The 21,424-nt window shown below is 46.5% G+C and overlaps 1 protein-coding gene across 4 annotated transcripts in view; it reads right to left on the minus strand.

The window, feature by feature from the left end:
• Positions 1-16,559, minus strand: part of LOC122560333 (CMP-N-acetylneuraminate-beta-galactosamide-alpha-2,3-sialyltransferase 2-like) — a 48,833-nt gene extending 32,274 nt beyond the window's left edge. Inside the window, exons 1-2 of one of the 4 annotated variants that reach the window (XM_087994659.1) lie at positions 16,387-16,559; positions 16,106-16,222 (exon numbers count right to left, since the gene is read on the minus strand). The gene's annotated coding sequence lies outside the window, so the exon portion shown is untranslated. Of the gene's footprint in view, positions 1-7,052; positions 7,099-12,374; positions 12,528-16,105; positions 16,332-16,386 lie in introns of those variants that run through there. The other 3 variants (XM_087994656.1, XM_087994657.1, XM_087994658.1) reach the window with 3 other exon arrangements.
• Between the last annotated feature and the right edge of the window lie 4,865 nt (positions 16,560-21,424).

A 21,424-nucleotide genomic window follows, 5' to 3' on the forward strand; every position in this document is an offset into this window, starting at 1 on the left:
GCATTGAAGTGTACACACTTCAAGCCACTTTCCTGTTTACAGACACCCTCCTTGGAAATTGGTGCCATGTTCCTAACCTCCCTACACTCCAGGTCCTGCACCCTAAAGCTACAGTCTGAGTTCCCATGCCCCTGTAGAGTTAGTTTAAACCGCCTCCCCAAGAGCACTAGCAAACCTCCCACCAAGGATACTGGTGCCCCTCAGGTTCAGGTGTAGACCATCCTGTTTATAGAGGTCCCACCTTCCCCAGAAAGAACCCCAGTTATCCAGATACCGGAATCCCTCCCTCCTGCACCATCCCTGTAGCCACGCATTTAACTGTTCTCTCAGCCCAGACCAGACCAGACCAGCTCAGACCAGACCAGCCCAGAACTGACCAGACCAGACCAGACCAGCCCAGCCCAGACCAGACCAGACCAGACCAGCCCAGCCCAGACCAGACCAGCCAATCCCAAACCAGACCAGCCAAGTTCAGACCACACTAGCCCAGATCAGCCCAGCCCAGACCAGACCACCTCAGCCCAGACCAGCCCAGCCCAGACCAGCAAAGCCCAACCCAGACGAGACCAGACCAGCCCAGACCAGACCAGCCCAGACCAGACTAGCCCAGCCCAGCCCAGACCAGACCAGACCAGACCAGCCCAGCCCAGACCAGCCCAGCCGAGCCAAGCCCAGCCCAGCCCAGACCAGACCAGACCAGCCCAGCCCAGCCCAGGCCAGACCAGACCAGCCAAGCCCAGCCCAGCCCAGGCCAGACCAGCCAAGCCCAGTCCAGACCAGACTAGCCCAGATCAGCCCAGCCCAGCCCAGGTAAAAACAATGACTGCAGATGCTGGAAACCAGATTCTGGATCAGTGGTGCTGGAAGAGCACAGCAATTCAGGCAGCATCCGAGGACAGGCAAAATCGACGTTTCGGGCAAATGCCCTTCATCGGCTTTTGCCCGAAACGTCGATTTTGCCTGTCCTCGGATGCTGCCTGAATTGCTGTGCTCTTCCAGCACTACTGATCCAGCCCAGCCCAGACCAGACCACCCCAGCCCAGCCCAGCCCAGCCCAGCCCAACCCAGACGAGACCAGACCAGACCAGACCAGACCAGACCAGACCAGCCCAGACCAGCCCAGCCAAGCCCAGCCCAGCCCAGACCAGACCAGAACAGCCAAGCCCAGACCCGCCCAGCCAAGCCCAGCCCAGCCCAGCCCAGACCAGACCAGACCAGCCCAACCCAGCCCAGACCAGCCTAGACCAGTCCAGACCAGCCCAGACCAGTCCAGACCAGCCCAGACCAGCCCAGACAAGACCAGACCAGCCCAGCCCAGCCCAGCCCAGCCAAGCCCAGCCCAGCCCAACCCAACCCAGACCAGCCTAGACCAGTCCAGGCCAGCCCAACCCAGCCCAGACCAGCCTAGACCAGTCCAGACCAGCCTAGACCAGTCCAGCCCAGACCAGACCAGCCCAGACCAGACCAGCCCAACCCAGCCCAGACTAGACCAGCCCAGACCACCCCAGACCAGACCAGCCAAGCCCAGACCAGACCAGCCAAGCCCAGACCAGACCAGCCCAGATCAGCCCAGCCCAGACCAGACCATCCCAGCCCAGACCAGCCCAGACTAGACCAGCCCAGACCAGACCAGCCAAGCCCAGACCAGCCAAGCCCAGACCAGACCACCCCAGCCCAGACCAGCCCAGCCCAGACCAGATCAGCCCAACCCAGCCCAGACCAGACCAGCCCAGCCCAACCCAACCCAGCCCAGACCAGCCCAGCCCAGCCCAGCCTAGACCAGTACAGACCAGCCTAGACCAGTCCAGACCAGCCTAGACCAGACCAGACCAGACCAGACCAGACCAGTCCTACCCAGCACCCTTCCCATTCCGCGCAGCCTGGCTACACAGCAAACCCTGTCTGTCCCACCATGCTGACCTGGACACAGTGTGTATCTGCAGCCAGGAACCTGTCAAATCGGTTTCACTAATCCCTGACTTGTCCTGGATATGTGCAGAGCTCAGTACCTGCATCAGGCTCACACCCTGTAAGACTGTGACAAAAGTAAATGTTTCGTCTTCTGTTTTCCCACTTTGCACCTTTTTAAATTCATTCATGGGTTTCACTGGATGGGCCAGCATCTATTATCCAGAGGGCAGTTAAGGGTCAACCACATTGCTGTGGGTCTGGAGTCTCGTGTAGGCCTCACTAGGTAACCATGGCAGTTTCTTTCCCTAAAGGACATTTTCCAACAATTAACAATAGTTAAATGGTCATCATCAGAAAAGCTTTTATTTCCAGATTTTTATTGAATTCAAATGTTACCTTTGGCCATGGTGGGTTTTAACCCATGTCCCAGATCACAAACCTGTGCTTCAGGATTACTCGCCCAGTGACATTACCGCCACACCAGGCCACACTCCCCCTCAACCCTTAACAGCTTGGACTCAATGATCACACTGAGCTCCATTAGCCCCTCCCCACCATCACCCAGGTGTGGGGGCTGCTCTCACCTAGCTCTGTCCCTACCTGTCTCTGTCCCTACCTGTCTCTGTCCCTACCTGTCTCATTGCAACAGACAATCTTCCTTTCCTGTTCCCACTCTGGTGTCCTACACGTGTCTATCCTTGATCCTTCCTATTTCTCATCCATACCCTGTGTATTGAACACATCAGACAAACACACAGTGCTCAGTTTCAGGAGTACTCAGCTCACCACTTCCACTTACATTTCTCTATTGTTGCTAAATTATCAGGTTGTATGACATCCAGAACTGAGCAGAATTTCCCACCAATTGGCAAGACTGAAATCATTGCTTCCAAATAACAACTACCTGGCACCTGCTTTGGACTAAACCCATCAGTCCACAATCTCATTTGACCGAGACGAACTCTCAATAGCAAAACCATGTCATCATCAAGTCCAACAATTTCCAATAACCTCGGCCAACAAGTAAAGAACGAGCCATGGATCATGCTCAGCGGGCACATGACAGACAGTGGCATTCTAATTCAATAAAACGGGAATGAGAAGTTAACAAAAGGTGACCATTGCTGATTCTCAGAAAGATTGATTCACTAATATCCTTCAGGGAAGAAAATCTGCCTTCCTTACCTGATCTGGCCTACACGTGATTCCAGACCCACAGAAATGTGGTTCACCCAAAATTACCCTCTAGAATTTTAATTTTGATTCATTCATGGAATGTGGGTGCCATTTGTTGGGCCAGCATTTACAGGAATTAGCCATCCCTACACTGAGAAAGTGAACTGCCTTCTTGACCTGCTGCAGTCCATCTGCTGTGGAATTCCAGGATTTTGACCCAGTGACAGTGAAGGAACTGCAACATATTTCCAAATCCGGATTGTGAGTGGTTTGGAGGGGAACTTGCGTGGGCTGGTGTTCCCATGTATCTGTTACCTGTGTCTTCTAGGTGGAAATGGTCATGGGTTTGGAAGATACTATCTAAAGAACCTTGGTGAATTTCTGCAGTGTAGCTTGGAGATAGTATACACTGCTGCTACTGAGAGTGAATGAATGTTTATGGATGTGGTGCCAATCAAACTACTTTGTCTTCAATAGAGTCAAGTTTCTTGAGTGCTGTTGGAGCTGCCCCATCCAGGCAAATGATGAGTATTCCATCACACTCCTGACTTGTGCCTTGTAGGTGGTGGACAGGCTTTGAGGAGTCAGGAGGGGAGTTACTCACCGCAGTATTCCTAGCCTCTGACCTGCTCTTGAGGACATATTGTTCATGTGACTAGTCCAGTTCAGTTTCAGGCCAATGGTAATCCGCTGGATGTTGATAGTGGGTCATGTCACTGAACATCAATGGGCAATGGTTAGATTCTCTTGTTGGATATAGTCATTGCCTGGTATTAGTGTAGCACAAATGTTACTTGCCACTTGTCAGCTCAAGCCTGGATATTCTCCAGATCTTGTTGCATTTGAAATGGACTGCTTCAGTACCTGAGGAGTTGCAGTGTCAATAAAGATAAACCATTTCCACTGGTTGGGGATTCTAGAACTAGGGAATAGTCTGAGAATGAGGGCCAGACCATTCAGGAGAGACGTTCGGAAGCACTTCGACACACACACAGGGTGGGAGAGGTTTAGAACTCTCTTCCACAAATAACAATGGATGCTAGGTCAATTGTTAGTTTTAAATCTGAGATAGATAAATTTTTGTTAAGCATATGAATGAAAGGCAGGTATGTGGAGTTAGGCACAGATCAGCCATGAGCTTAATGAGAGGTGGAACAGGCTTGAGGGGCTGAATGGCTTCCTACTGTTCCTTTGTTTTTCTCTCTCACTATGTTCCTATTCTGACTTCACTGAAATGTCCTCTAAAACTGCCCTAAAACATGTCATTCTCTGAGTTTGTTCTAAGCTGAAGTAATTCTTGATTATACTGAAGAAGGGCTCATGCCCGAAATGTCGATTCTCCAGTTCCTTGGATGCTGCCTGACCTGCTGCGCTTTTCCAGCAACACATTTTTCAGCTCTGATCTCCAGCATCTGCAGCCCTCACTTTCTCCTTGATTATACTAAACCAAACACCAGCTAACGGCTTCAATGTTTACACATTAAACAGACAAAATGGGAGCAGGGGTAGACCATTCAGCCCCTCGAACCGACCCTATCCTATAAGATCTTGGCTGGTCAGACACAGACCTCAACTCCTCCTCCAGGCCACCTTCTTGTGGCCTCAAATTCCCTGACACTTCAAAAATCTGTCCCCATCCTCGTTAAATACTTCCAGTGACTGAGCCTTCACAACGCTCTGAGATTGAGAATTCCAGACATTCATATGCCTCTGGGAGAAGAAATTCCTTCCCATCTCAGTTTAACTGAGTGTCCCTGATTCTGTAACTCAGTCCCTTAATTCCAGACTCCCCCCCCCCCCACCCCCCACTGGTGGAAACATCTTCTCAACATCAAACCTGTCAAACTCCTCAGAGGTTTCAATACGAACACCCCTTAACCCCTTATTCTTCTAAACTCTCACGACGAAATGCCTAACTTCACATTTAACTGTTCTTCATATGTCAATCCCTTCATCCCATGAATCTCTTTTGAACTGCTTTCAGTGTCAATCTATTCTTTCCTAAATACAGGACCAAAGCTGTCCACAGTGCTCTGGGTACAGTCTCACCAACACTCCGGAGAGCTCAAAACAAGATTCTCTATTTTTAAACCCCAAGCTCCAAAGAAAAGCTCACAATTCCATTTGCCACTTTAGTTACTTGCTAACATTTTGTGTTTCTTGCACAAGAACACTCAGAATCCCCTAAACTGCTCTTTTTAGAGTCTCTCCTCATTTAAATAATAACCTACTTCTTTGATTGTCCATACCACATGTTTCTCCATTAAACTCTATCTACAATGTTTTTGTCCACTCACTCAATTCCTGGCAAGTTCCTTATATTCTCATCATAACATGCCCCCCCATCTATTTTTGAATCTTCAGCAAATTTGGATACATTATTCTCTGACCCCTTCCCCCAGCCACTAATATAGATAGTAAATAATTGAGGCCTTAAGACTGATCCTTGTGGCATTTCACTCTTTACTGAAAAAGTTCCATTAATCCCCGACTCCCTGTTTTCTAAGCTAACCAATCCTCGATCCATGTTAATCCATTAGCCTGAATACTGTGAGCTCTATCTTGTGTAATTAACTTTTATGAGGCACCTCATGGAATGGTTTCTAGAAATCCAAATACATACAATCTGTACCAGTCCCCCTTGTCAAGTCTGCTTTTTATATTCACAAGAACTGCAGGAAGTTGGTCAAACGTGATTTCCCTTTCACAAAACAAACCAATGTTGTCTCTGTTTAATTGTATTGAGCTTTTCTAATGGCTTGCTATTTCTTCCTTTAATAATGGAACCTTGCATTTTACCAAACACAGATGTTAGGAAACTGGACTATCCTTTATGTTTTCTGTCTCTCTCTCTTCTTGAATAGGGACATCACATTAGCAGAGTTCTAATCCACTCCACCCTTCCAGAATCCAGTGAGTTCTGGAATATTTTCTGTTCCATGTCACAAATCCCACAATATCAACACACCAGGAGGATTACTCTCATCTGCTCTCTCGGATAGACTGAACTTAAACCACAGTCCCACAAAGGACTCTTCACCCTTAATCTTTTGTCAACCTTTCACAAAAATAACCGACATTCATACAACACTAGATTAAAATCCAAACTCTAAATATGATAGTAATTTAGACACAAACAGTACAGATCCTTCATCACAATGTCCAAAGCAAAGATAAACATGGGCTCTACACTCTACATCAGCACTTAATAAAATTGTTGGCTATTTCTGTTTTAAATATAACTCTACATGGAGCATCATTACGTTCATAAGTAGGAAATGAGAAAACTCAGAAAAATCCTCAAAGTCCCTTTGTTTCGTTGCTGCATTTACAATCGTAGAGTCATACAGCACAGAAACAGACCCTCCGGTCCAACTTGTCCATGCCAACTAGGCATTCCAATCTGACCTAGTCCTGTTTGCCAGCATTTGGCCCGTAACCCCTAAACCCTTCCTATTCCTAGGCCTCCAGATGCCTTTTAAATGCTGTAATTGAGAATGTGTTGCTGGAAAAGCACAGCAGGTCAGGCAGCATCCGAGGAGCAGACGAGTCAACGTTTCAGGCTGGAGCCCTTCACCAGGAATGAGCGTTTCATCAATCCTGATGAAGTAACCTGGCCCGAAACGTCAATTCTCCTGCTCCTCGGATGCTGCCTGACCTCCTGTGCTTTTCCAGCAACACACTCTCAACTCTGATCTTCAGCATCTGCAGACCTCACTGTCTCCTTTTAAATGCTGTGATTGTACCAGCCTCCACCACTTCCTCTGGCAGCTCATTCTATACACGCACCACCCTCTGTGTGAAAACGTTACCCTCAGGTCCTTTTTAAATTTTTCCCCTCTCACCTTAAACCCTGTGCCCTCCAGTTTTGGACTCCCCCACCCTGGTTACTGAAATGTTGACAATACTTGCAATCATTATCTTCTCACTGAGGAAGATAGGAAGAATAATCCCAGTAAGCTCACCTTGTTGAGTGTTTCTTCTCTAATCCTCATGGTGAGCGGTCATTGCTGACAGACACTCTGTGTGTGTATGTGTGTGTGTGTGTGCGCGTGCGCGTGCATGTGGTGTGGGGGGGGTGGTGGTGGTGGTGGGGGGGTGTGGTGTGGGATTATGCAGATTTTGCCAGGTACTCACAGGCATCAATAAATAACATGGAACTGATCACTCAGAGGCCATTGTATAATAGGGACATTGCACAGACTGTTACAAAATAGAGAGCAGGTTTATTATTAACCTTGAGAACCTTGCACTGGCTTGATCAAAATACTAATGTGGAAAGTGGGGATAAGGCCTCAGATTAAATTAAATCAAATGAAGCATCACAGCGCACTGAGCCGAGGGATATTGAGGATGGCTTAAAGAGAGAACAGGTTTGCTGAGGTACAGGGGAAATTGCAGGAGAGACAGCAGCAGGAAAGCTTGTGAGATGTAGGTGGCATGACCCAGCTCAGCTTGTGCTGCCCTTTGAACTGAGTGACTCATTCAGCAACTTTAAAGGGCAATTAGATAATAGTTAACCACATTGCTGAGAGTCTGGAGTCACATGTACCAGATGACACTAAAATAGGTGGGAAAGGAAGTTGCAATTAAGAAATAAGAAATTTACAAATAGATATTGATAGGTTCAGTGAATTGGCCAGAATTTAGCAGGTGCAGTTAACACAGATAAGTGTGTGACAATCCATTCTGGTTGGTGGAGTAGAAAGGCAACTTATCAAAATGGAGAGAAACTTCAGAGTGCTTCGGTGCAGAAGGATCTGGGGGGGGGGGGGGGTCCTTGTGCATGAATCGCAGAAAACTAGTCTCCAGGAATAGCAGGTAATAAGTTGAAACTTTATTGCTGGAACAGCACAGCAGGTCAGGCAGCATCCAGGGAACAGGAGATTCGACGTTTCGGGCACAGGCCCTTCTTCAGGAATCTTCATTCCTGAAGAAGGGCCTGTGCCCAAAACGTCAAATCTCCTGTTCCCTGGATGCTGCCTGACCTGCTGTGCTGTTCCAGCAATAAAGTTTCAACTTTGATCTCCAGCATCTGCAGACCTCACTTTCTCCCCATAGCAGGTAATAAGGAAGGCAGATGGAATTTTGGCATTTAGCATTAAAGGAATAGAGAATAAAAGTAAGGAAATGTTGCTGCAATTGTACAAGGCATTAATCTAGAATCATAGAAACCCTAAGTACAGATAGAGGCTATTCGACCCATTGAATCTGTACCAATCCTCCACAGAGCAATGCACCCAGACACAACCCCTGAACCTATCCCCATAACCCCACATTTACCATGGCTAACCCATCTAGCCTGCACATCCCTGGACATCACAATACTACAACTGATTACTATATAAAATCAATAAAGTTTAAAGGTCTGTAAAGAAATATGGAAAAAGGAACTTGATTGAACATAAGGACATTGGTCAGGCCACTGCTGGAATATTGCTGCGATTCTGGTCTCCTTCCTATTGGAAAGATGTTGTGAAACTTGAAAGGGTTCAGAAAAGATTTACAAGGATGTTGCCAGGTTTGGAGGATCTGAGCTACAGGGAGAGGCTGAACAGGCTGAGGCTGTTTTCCCTGAAGTGTCAGAGGCTGAGGGGTGACCTTATAGAGGTTAATAAAATCATGAGGGGCATGGATAGGATAAACAGACAAAGTCTTTTCCCTGGGGTCGGGGAGTCCACAACTAGAGGGTATAGGTTTAGGGTGAAAGGGGAAAGATATAAAAGAAACATAAGGGGCAACCTTTTCACGCAGAGGGTGGTACGTGTATGGAATGAGCTGCCAGAGGATGTGGTGGAGGCTGGTACAATTGCAACATTTAAAAGGCATCTGGATGGGTATATGAATAGGAAGGGTTTGGAGGGATATGGGCCAGGTGCTGGCAGGTGGGATTAGGTTGGTTGGGATATCTGATCGGCATGGACAGGTTGGACCAAAGGGTCTGTATCCATGCTGTATATCTCTATGACTCTATAACTAGTGGGTGGCACGGTGGCACAGTGGTTAGCACTGCTGCCTCACAGCGCCAGAGACCCAGGTTCAATTCCAGACTCAGGTGACTGTCTGTGTGGAGTTTGCACATTCTCCCCGTGTCTGCGTGGGTTTCCTCCGGGTGCTCCGGTTTCCTCCCACAGTCCAAAGATGTGCAGGTTAGGTGAATTGGCCATGCTAAATTGCCTGCAGTGTTAGGTAAAAAGGGGTAAATGTAGGGGTATGGATGGGTTGCGCTTCGGCGGGGCGGTGTGGACTTGTTGGGCCGAAGGGCCTGTTTCCACACTGTAATGTAATCTAAACTTTATAACTAGGAGCCATCTGGCCTGCCCTGCCATTCAATAAGATCGTGGTTTTCATGGATTAGCTCCACTTACCCACACTCTCACTGTAATCCTTAATTCCTTTATTGTTCAAAAAATTATCTACCTTAGCTTTAAAACATTTACTGCAGCTATTTCACTGGGCAGGGAATTCCACAGATTCTCAACCCTCTGGATGAAGAAATTCCTTCTCAATTCAGTCCTAAGTTTGCTCCCCCTAATTTTGAAGCTGTGTCCCTTTGTCCTAGTTTCACCTGCCAGTGGAAACATCCTCTCTACTTCTATCTTATCTATTCACTTCATAATTTTATGTGTTTCTATAATATTCCCCCATATTCTTCTAAATCCCAATGAATATAATCCCAGTCTACTCAGTCTTTCCTCATAAGCCAACCCCCTGTGGAATAAACCTAGTGAACCTCCTCTGCATGCCCTCCAGTACTAGTACATCCTTTCTTAAATAAGGAGACCAGAACTGCACGCAGCACTCCAGGTGTGGCCTCACCAGCACCCTACAGCTGCAACATAACCTCCCTGCTTTTAAACTCAATCCCTTTAGCAATGAAGGACAAAGTTCCATTTACTGCCTTAATTACCTGTTGCACCTGCAGACCAACCTTCGATGATTCATGCAGAAGGACACCCAAGTCCTCTCTATTCATAAATCACACTGAGATATAAATGAATCACTCAGGCTGCTAATTAATTTATATCTGAAGCAAGGACAGTGTTTCAGACAACTGAAAGAGGTGTAAATTTCAACACTGGACCAGAAACACAACTGCAATCTTAAAAAATAATTATTAAAGATTTAGATATTGGGGAAAAAGGCATATTTCTAAATTTGCTGATGGCACAATGATAGCTGACATTTTAAGAAACTGTAGATGAAAGTATTAAATTAAAAACCATACAACACCAGGTTATAGATCAACAGGTTTATTTGGAAGCACTAGCTTTTGGAACGCTGCTCTGAAGGATACAGCTGTGTCCTCCTCCACAACCACCTGATGAAGGAGAGGGTGAGAAAGTGAAAGCTGTGGTTATTGTTATTACCACCACAAGGTGGCAGCAATGGTGCACATACACCTTGGTAGCAGAAAGAAGGTCACACACGGATGGATCAGCTCCTGAGCATCCACTCCCCCATTTCAACATCATCCTCACCTCTAATTACAGTTACCACTAGGAAAATCTCAATACAAAATTTCAAACTTTGAAAGTAGAGCTTAGAAATCACAGTTCAGGCAGTCTCCAGGTTTCCAATGGTTCTGCACTTGAGCCCATTTTCGAGTTCATTTGTTCACAAGTCAGAACACAACACAGGACAATATAGAGCAGCCACTGGTAAGGACAGGAAAGGTTCTGAATCATTAAAATTACATCTCTGTATGGGATCACCCTCTTAAGGACAAGTGGTTGTTCATAAATTAGGGACCTCCTGTAACGTTTGATTAGATTAGATTACTTACAGTGTGGAAACAGGCCCTTTGGCCCAACAAGACCACACCGCCCTGCCGAAGCGCAACCCACCCATACTCCTACATCTACCCCTTACCTAACACTACGGGCAATTTAGCATGGCCAATTCACCTAACCTGCACATCTTTGGACTGTGGGAGGAAACCAGAGCACCCGGAGGAAACCCACGCAGACACGGGGAGAACGTGCAAACTCCACACAGTCAGTCGCCTGAGGCGGGAATTGAACCTGGGTCTCTGGCGCTGTGAGGCAGCAGTGCTAACCACTGTGCCACCATGCCGCCCAGTTTGATGGAACTCTGGAAAACAGGAAAGTAATGGGATGTGTGTGACACTGAGTGTGAGATGCATTCCTTTTAAAGAAGGAAAATTCATCACAGCAAACAGGCTGACAACCTGTTCCTGGCACCCACAGAAATACAAACAGATCTGGCTGAAAAATGCTGTTTTGCAACAAGAGCCACCAATGGCTAGTGGCCAATTCACTATTTGGACAAATTACTCCATTAGGTGCATGGAGTAATTTCAATTTGAACATTTGTACATAAAGAGGATGGAACAAGTTACTTCCTAAACAGTAAAAAGCTGGGATCAGCTGGAAATGTGGAGAGATTGGGGAGTGCCGGTATACATATCCTTCCAATACAGGAATCAGAGATAACACCAGGACAGAAATGCTGGTCTCTATATCACAACAGACTGCTCCTGCTGCAGTGATACAAAGCCCTGGTTAAACCCCCACACCCTCTGGACTCCACACTCAGGAAGGAGAGACTGACCTCTTGCAGAGAGAGCTGCGTCTGTTTCCCAGAATGAGACCTCGACTACAAAAGGCTGACATTACAAGGACAGGTTGCACAAACGACAGGTGTATTACTTGGAAGGTGGAAGGTTTAGGGAAGATTGGATTAAAGTTTTCAAGGGTCTGTCTGCTGCTGCATGACTCCATTAAGTGAAGGTGATGGTGTGGAGAGAAACTTTCTGCTGATGGTAAGTCTAGGATTGTGGAGGCAGCCCTTCCATGAGAGAAACTAAGAAACAGCGCTTCACACAGACTGTGAGAGAGTCTGGAATTCTCTTCAGAAAAGGGCAATTGATATTAAATCAACTGAAAATATTAAATTTATGATTGCTGTAAGTTTTAGCAACTGAAGGTGTGAAGGGGATGTTGACCTAAGATGGATACGTGGAGTTAGGCCACAGATCAGCCATGATCTCATTGAATAGTGGAACAGGCTGGATGGGCTGAATGGTCTACTCCTGTTCCTATTTGCCAAGAGTAGGGAGGAGTGAGGGCTGATGAGGGGGTGGATGGGAAGAATTAGGGAGAGGGAAGGAGCAGGAGGTGATGTGTAGTTAGAAAAGGGGAGAGAGTGGGACAGGAAGGGGGTGAGAGGGCGATAGGGAAGAGGTCAGGAGGCGGGTTTTATTATGGAGCCAAACAACCAATCAGCTTCAACTCCACAGTAAAGGAATAAAATGTGGAACTTACCTTCAACACCATCAATCACCCTGTGACAGAGCGGTCAGTCCAAGACTCACAGGAAGGGAATGTGCTATAGACTGACCTCACTGGCAACTCAGGTTGACAAAGGAGCAAAGAAGCTGTCCAGCATCAAGTTAGAATTCACATGACTCTTGTATCAAGGCACAGGCTGCACAATGATGAAAAGACTAGTATTCACCTTCCAGCCTGAATCAGACCCAGTCACAAAATGCCAAGTATGTTCACCGACTCAATCCTTAAGCACGCTAAAGGAATTTTAAAAAAAATCACAGGTTACAACATGACAAGCGTGGACTCTGTTCAACTTGGTAACAGCCAGACTGTTTTTCCTGCAGCAGTTAACCCTGCAGCTGGGCAGCTCTATCTGTTTACCCATCTGTTGCCAATGTACTCCGAACCGGTTTCAGTGATCCAGTCAGCTTTCCCGGGATCCTGGGTGTCTCACTGCTACGAAGGAGATTCACATTCATATGCACAGACTACACCATTCCAGAGGCTCTCCTTCAGTAATAAGCTTGGCCCCTCTCTGTGATCTGTCTGTTTCTAAAGTTCTGTCAATGCAATAAAACACTGCTCGATTTTTTTTAGGACTGATTGTCAGGCAACAGCATTTCAAATTAATTTAACTTTCAATGCCTCCACCTGAAATCCATCTCATGTTTGTTATTGTTCTCAGTGGTACTGACTGAATATTTCAAGTTGGACTTTTCAGATTGACACTCCATCTGCCACTTCTCAGCCCATTGGCCCATCTGGTCCAGATCCTGTTGTAATCTGAGGTAACCTTCTTCGCTGTCCACTACACCTCCAATTTTGGTGTCATCTGCAAACTTACTAACTGTACCTCTTATGCTCACATCCAAATCATTTATGTAAATGACAAAAAGTATAGGGCCCAGCACCGATCCTTGTGGCACTCCACTGGTCACAGGCCTCCAGTCTGAAAAACAACCCTCCACCACCACCCTCTATCTTCTACCTTTGAGCCAGTTCTGTATCCAAATGGCTAGTTCTCCCTGTATTCCATGAGATCTAACCTTGCTAATCAGTCTCCTATGGGGAACCTTGTCGAATGACTTACTGAAGTCCATATAGATCACATCTACTGCTCTGCCCTCATCAATCTTCTTTGTTACTTCTTCAAAAGACTCAATCAAGTTTGTGAGATTTCCCATGCGAGGTGCTGTATTTTGGGAAAGCAAATCTTAGCAGGACTTATACGCTTAATGGTAAGGTCCTAGGGAGTGTTGCTAAACAAAGAGACCTTGGAGTGCAGGTTCATAGCTCCTTGAAACTGGAGTCGCAGGTAGATAGGATAGTGAAGAAGGTGTTTGGTATGCTTTCCTTTATTGGTCAGAGTATTGAGTACAGGAGTTGGGAGGTCATGTTGTGGCTGGTACAGGACATTGGTTAGGCCACTGTTGGAATATTGTTTGCAATTCTGGTCTCCTTCCTATCGGAAAGATGTTGTGAAACTTGAAAGGGTTCAGAAAAGATTTACAAGGATTTTGCCAGGGTTGAGGGATTTGAGCTATAGGGAGAGACTGAACAGGCTGGGGCTGTTTTCCCTGGAGCGTCGGAGGCTCAGGGGTGACCTTATAGAGGTTTACAAAATTATGAGGGACATGGATAGGATAAATAGGCAAAGTCTTTTCCCTGGGGTCGGGGAGTCCAGAATTAGAGGGCATAGGTTTAGGGTGAGAGGGGAAAGATATAAAAGAAACCTAAGGGGCAACCTTTTCACGCAGAGGGTGGTACGTTTATGGAATGAGCTGCCAGAGGATGTGGTGGAGGCTGGTACAATTGCAACATTTAAGAGGCATTTGGATGGGTATATGAATAGGAAGGGTTTGGAGGGATATGGTCGGGTGCTGGCAGGTGGGACTAGATTGGGTTGGGATATCTGGTCGGACGGGTTGGACCAAAGGGTCTGTTTCCATGCTGTACATTTCTATTACTGTATAAGTCCAGAAGGTGCCCCATATCACTGAGTATTCTCACCAAGTGTCAATGCTTTGGCTAAAAAAATGTTTAATGTTAATTTGACGAAGCTGAAATCAGCGTGGAACATCCTAACGCTCGGATTCTGTTACAGCACACCAGTCCTGTCTCCAGGTGAAACACAGAAAACAGCAGGAGACCATTCAGCCCATTTACCCTGTCCCACCATGCAATGTGATCATGGCAGATTGTCAATCTCACCACCATATTCCTGTTGTGTTCCCTGAGCTGCCTTCAGCGGTGTTCCGTGGTAGAGAATTCCACACCTTCATCACCCACACCCCACCCACTCCCCCCCCCCCCCCCCCCATCTGAGTGAGGCAACTCTCCTCATTTCCATTCAAAACAGCCAACCCTATTTCCTGAGACCCATGACCCCTGGTTCTAGACGTCCCAACCTGTGGAAACATCTTCCCTGGGACCAGTCTGTCTAGCCCTGTCAGAATTTTAAATGTTTCAATGAGATCCCCTCTCATTCTCCTAAACCCCAGTGAACACAGGCCTCCTCAACCCAATCTCTCCTCATAGGAAAGTCCCCAGGACTCAGTCTGCCTGATCTCTCTCTCTCTCGATGGTGAGTGTATCGTTTCTACAGTAAAGAGACTAAAACTGGCCTGATTATGATCTCACCCAGGCCCAGTACAGTTTCAGGAAGACCTCTTTGCTTCTCAAATACTCCTGCAATGAAGGTGAGCAGATCATTTACCTTCCTAACTGCTCACTGGAGCTGCCTGTTTGCTGATGTACCCAGGCCCCTTTGTAAATCAGCCTTTCCCAATCGATCACCATATCAATAATCCTCTGCTGTTCCCTGTTTCCCACTAAAATGAACAGCTTCACACAAACACAGAAATGTTACAGTGCAATAGGAGGCCATTCGGCCCATTCTGCCAGCACTTGTTCTTCAGTCGAGTATCATTCCCTCATGCCAATCTCCTGCTGGTTCTCCATATCCCTGCGCACCATTCCAATTCCTATTAATTATCCAATAGCTCGACTGAACCTGCCTCCACTACATTTTCCAGTAATGCATTCCAGACCCTAACTACACACAGTGTGTTTCCTCACTTCACACTTTAAGACAATAAAAAATAGGAACAGGAGGAGGCCATTCAGCCCCTTGAGCCTCTCCCCCATTCAATAGGATCATGGCTGATCTAACATTCCTCATGTCACTTTCCCGCCTTTTACCTGTAAACTATGATTCCCCGACTGATCAACAATCTATCTCAGCCTTAAGTAGAGACAAAGACTGTGCCCTCACAGACTCATAACCCTCTGCAGCTGATGAAAAGTCCCGACCTGAAACATCAACATCCCTGCTCCTCTAATGCTGCTTGACCTGCTGTGCTTTTCCCAGCTCCACACTTTATCAACTCCATGGTATATTGAGGAAGTTATTCCTAATGCGCTCTATGAATTCATTGGCATAGCTATCCTTTCCAATCAACATGATGATTAAAGTCATCCATAATTATTGCTCAAATCTTTTTCCATGCTCCTATTATTTGTTGATTTCCAGCTTTTCCTACAGTGTAGCTACTGTTTGAGGGTATGTACATTGCTCCTACCAATGTCTCCTTTGGTATCAAACCCACACTTGGGTTTGTCCTGGTCTCCCTCCAATACCTCATCCTTTCACTGCCCCTGTTAGCTGTCAATCACAACCTAATCAATTCAACATCTGAACAGTCTATCTCCCAGGGTTACCCTACCTGGGCAGGTCAGGTCACATGATGGGCATCATGAAGGAGTGGTGCAATCTCAGGTGACAACTGAAGATGTTGTCCAATTCCTCTGCTCCCTGTCTCCCTGCAGCACCTTCTTCATTTCTGTTTTCAGTGGCGGTAAGAACAGGAGATGGAATGAGTATCCTGCGATGCAGTTTTGCTGTTCCAGTGAAAAGTACGGTCCTTAAGTAGAGCAATAATTCCTGATCCATTAAAGAGGAGTGATACAAACAAGAAAGTACACACTGAGTCACTACAATTCATACCTGAACACTATTAAAGGGCTGAGCAAGGTTCATTGGAACAGAAATGTTAACTTGGAATTCTCTCCAGAAATTTCTGCTTTTGTTTCTGATTTACAGCATCCACAGTTCCTTTAGTTTTTATTTACTATTGAGAGGTTGTTGCTTCAGTTAGGTGTATGACTGAGCCTCCAAATTGTGAGCAGGAAACAGGAGAAGAATTCTGCAGCGAGATTCAAGATAAACATATTTCACAAAAATCCTGCTCTGGGAGAGGTTAATCATTTATTTCTCTATTCAGACAGAGAGGGTGGTAATGGGAAACAGACCACAGAATTCCAGCTGTATTTCAGGAATCTTCCCTTAAGGAGAGGGTCGTTAAAACAACAAGCTCAAACAGGATGATAGTCCACAGGGAGGGTCAATCCGTCCATTATTATGTACCATTTCTTCCACAGAGCAGTCCTGTTCACATACCCTCCCCCATGTATCACATACCCTCCCCCGTGTATCACATACCCTCCCCCGTGTATCACATACCCTCCCCCATGTATCACATACCCTCCCCCGTGTATCACATACCCTCCCCCATGTATCACATACCCTCCCCCATGTATCACATACCCTCCCCCGTGTATCACATACCCTCCCCCATGTATCACATACCCTCCCCCATGTATCACATACGCTCCCCCGTGTATCACATACCCTCCCCCGTGTATCACATACCCTCCCCCGTGTATCACATACCCTCCCCCATGTATCACATACCCTCCCCCATGTATCACATACCCTCCCCCGTGTATCACATACCCTCCCCCATGTATCACATACCCTCCCCCATGTATCACATACGCTCCCCCGTGTATCACATACCCTCCCCCATGTATCACATACCCTCCCCCATGTATCACATACCCTCCCCCGTGTATCACATACCCTCCCCCGTGTATCACATACCCTCCCCCATGTATCACATACCCTCCCCCGTGTATCACATACCCTCCCCCATGTATCACATACCCTCCCCCATGTATCACATACCCTCCCCCGTGTATCACATACCCTCCCCCATGTATCACATACCCTCCCCCGTGTATCACATACCCTCCCCCATGTATCACATACCCTCCCCCATGTATCACATACCCTCCCCCATGTATCACATACCCTCCCCCGTGTATCACATACCCTCCCCCGTGTATCACATACCCTCCCCCATGTATCACATACCCTCCCCCATGTATCACATACCCTCCCCCGTGTATCACATACCCTCCCCCATGTATCACATACCCTCCCCCATGTATCACATACCCTCCCCCGTGTATCACATACCCTCCCCCATGTATCACATACCCTCCCCCGTGTATCACATACCCTCCCCCGTGTATCACATACCCTCCCCCATGTATCACATACCCTCCCCCATGTATCACATACCCTCCCCCGTGTATCACATACCCTCCCCCATGTATCACATACCCTCCCCCATGTATCACATACCCTCCCCCGTGTATCACATACCCTCCCCCGTGTATCACATACCCTCCCCCATGTATCACATACCCTCCCCCATGTATCACATACCCTCCCCCGTGTATCACATACCCTTCCCCGTGTATCCCCCCACCTTTCCCCCTATTACCTTACAGTTTCTATACTGCCCTCTATTAGGCGTTTTATTCCAAACCATAGTGCAGCAGGAACCTCAAACTGTACATTGTGGAATTAACTTTTGGCAGATTTCTCGTCTTGTCTTGCGACCAGGCACACAGCCCTTTTTGTTTTTATATAAATATTTTTATTGAGAAGAAGATTTTGAAATTTTTACAAAAATTATAAAATTACTACAAAATAATAGAACAATCTTGCAATATAACAACAATAAAAGTAAACAAACCACGCCTCTACTCCACAAACAATTTAGGAGAAAAAAGAAACTCTGCACAAACTCCAATTCAATAAATAACTGGATCAAAACAAAAAAAAATTAAATTAAACAGAGTTGAACCAAGGCAAATTAAATTAACTCAAGTGAAGTTACAACACTCATGGCAATCCCACCAAAGCTCCCCATCACCGGGAGCATCAGTATGCAAACCTGTATTTGTTCAGAATTCTTCTTCCCAGGGCCCCCTGGGCCACCAGACACAGCCCTCATGGCCACACAAAGGCCCTGACCAATATAGCCAGCAAATCCACGTCTATAAAGTTCAAAAGAGCTGGAACATCCTATAAAAAGTTTTACTTTCTGATGCGCCATACTCATGAGGAAGTCCCGCTCCATAACTAACCTATGCCACCCTGAGAGACCTGGGGGATTTTCCGACACCCAGCTCATCAGAATGTTCTTCCTTGCACAAAATGAAAGAATATTAAACAATTCCTTCCCATGTACATCTGCAGAGGGGAGATTCGGCTGAACCCAAGAGAAGAGATACTGATCTCCCTTGACCTCGGTTCCCAAGACCCCTTCCCAAACACTCACTATGGCACCCCAATACCTATGAAGCTTACGGCATGACCACAAGCAATGAGTAAGAGTACCAACATCTGTTTTACATTTGGGGCACATTGGGGAACACTCCTATCTTAAGTTTCGTAAGCTCTGCAGTGCCAAATGAGCCCTGTGGAGTACCATCAATTGCATAGCCTATGTCCTATTGCAAATCGAAATCTTCCTTACACTCTCCCAAATATCCTCCCACTCCTCTGGTGAAATCTCCACCCCAAATTCCTGAGCCCAAATTCCACACAGCCGCTCGATTTCCCTTGAGACACTACCTCCTAATAAATGATCGAGGGTGCTGACTGAGAGAGTACTCATGGATCTCCATATCCGACTTATAGGGACTAACCATTCATGCAGTCTTTTTCTGTATAGAGTCTCTAATCGGAAAGTAACGAAAGAGGCCCCTCCTAGAAAGCTCATATTTCTGGCTCAGCTCCTCAAAAGACATCATGACCTCCCCGTCAAATAAATCTCTCAAACAGGAAACTCCTCTGGACTCCCAGAGTCGAAAGCCGGAATCCCAACGTTCCTACTGGGGAGTAAAAGGGGAAGTTTTTTATACATTGCCCTCACTTTGTCACATCATTCACCATGCTTTACCCGTGTTACGGACAATCGGATTTCTGCAAGGGTCCACAACAGTCCTCATGTGTCCATGAACAACAAATTAATGAGGGGGCATTTTGTCCAAGAAGCTTCGATATCTTGCCAGGTCCTGGCAAGCCCTGAATTAATGTCCCAAAAAAATTTAAATTCCCGCAAAAAATATTCAATGAACTTGTTATCCTTTAGAAGGAAAGGGTCCATGCGCCAGTGACCCGAGCCTGTCCCATCACCACCGGCCTTGACCTCCATGTACACTGCCACATGATCAGAAATGACTGTGTTCCCAATTCTGCAGGACAGCACCACATTCAAAAAGGCTAATGAGGCAAAAAATGTCAATCCTAGTGTAACACTTATGTGGATTAGAGAAAAAATATGAAGTCCCTACCTGCAGGGTGAAGACATCTCCATACATCCACCAATCCTAGCTCCCTGTTCAGGTCCACCAGCTGCCTGGATTGTGGGGATATAACCATGAGACCTCTAGACATCCTATCCACTTCAGGGTCAATAGATGATTAAAGTCTCCCCTATAATTGTATGATGCACCCCAAGGGCCATCAACCTGAAGAGTGCATCTGTTAAGAATTTGAGGGGATGTGCTGGGGGGCAATTTAATTCAAGATCTCATATTCCTCTCCATGTATTCAAACTTTAAGGATCAGAAACCGCCCACATTCATCATTAATTTGGTCTAACAACTGAAATTGGAAGGTTTTTCTGAATGAGTATCACTAATCCTCTACTTTTTGAATTAAAGGATGAAAAAACACCCGGCCAAACCCTCCATGCTGTAACTTTAAGTGCTCCTTATCGGTTAGATGTGTTTCTTGCAGCAAGGCTACATCGACCCTTTCCTTTCTAAAGCTTGAAAGTATCTTTTTTCTTTTAATCGGTGAATGACTCCCCTGAATGTTCCAGGTGCACCATTTAAATGGGCGGTTAGCCATAGCCATCAGAAGCAACCCGTGACTCTCCCCCTGCTGGGAGGAAGAACCTTACTCATACCGCGCCGAGTGAGAACAGTAAACAGTTCATATAAACTTGAAAATACAACTACAAAAACTACCAAATCAAAACTTCTAACATCTACTTCTACAATGAACCAACATAGAACACAAATAAGAGGAGACTTTCCCCCTTGCCCACAGGGGACGCTCATATTACCCACTAACCCCTTGAAGGCTCCTTCAGGCTGAAGCCGCTCCCCAAAACCAGACAAAACAAAGTACAGAAACGTTACATGTGTCTTACAACAAGAAAATTAAAAGTGGGCATTCAACCCGTCCCATCTATATTTGATCCGCGGTTAAAAAGAAATGTAACCCCCCTCTCCCCCCCCCCCCCCCCCCCACTCCCTGTCTTCCCCAACCCCCTCCATTCTGTACTAAGAGAGAGAAATGAAAAGGAAATGATAGAAGAACAAAGGATAATGAGCGGGGAGGAACAAGGGAGAAGAGAGAGAAAGAGAAAAAAAAGGGACCCCCACATATTAAAACAAACCCCTAAAACCAGGTAAACCAAGCAAACTACAGAGAAAACACAGTGAACGTGACTGTCCATATCATTTGAACCAGTCGGTCTATTTTAAGGTCTCCTCTGTGGCTGAAACATAATAATGTCGGATATCTTACCGTATACTGAATATTTAAGTTCCTCAGCCTCCTTTTTACCTCATCAAAGGCCTTCCTCTTGCAGATCACGACTGCAGAAAAGTCTTGGAAAAACATCATTCATGATCCTTTGTATACCAGAGCCTGTGAATCCTTCCCCCGTGCTCGAGAGACGTCTAGCATTATTTGTTTATCTCCGTAATGCTGGAGTCGCACTAGGACCGGGCGGGGGCACTGGTCCAACCCGGGCCTGCAAACTGTGATCTGGTGGGCCTGCTCGACCCACACCCGGCCTAACGCGACCTCCAGTTTCAGACACTGCAGGAGC

The sequence above is a fragment of the Chiloscyllium plagiosum genome, unplaced genomic scaffold, assembly GCF_037043375.1.
Source record: "Chiloscyllium plagiosum isolate Xiang-an unplaced genomic scaffold, Cpla_swu_hap1 HiC_scaffold_15, whole genome shotgun sequence".
In the NCBI taxonomy this organism is placed as follows: domain Eukaryota; kingdom Metazoa; phylum Chordata; class Chondrichthyes; order Orectolobiformes; family Hemiscylliidae; genus Chiloscyllium; species Chiloscyllium plagiosum.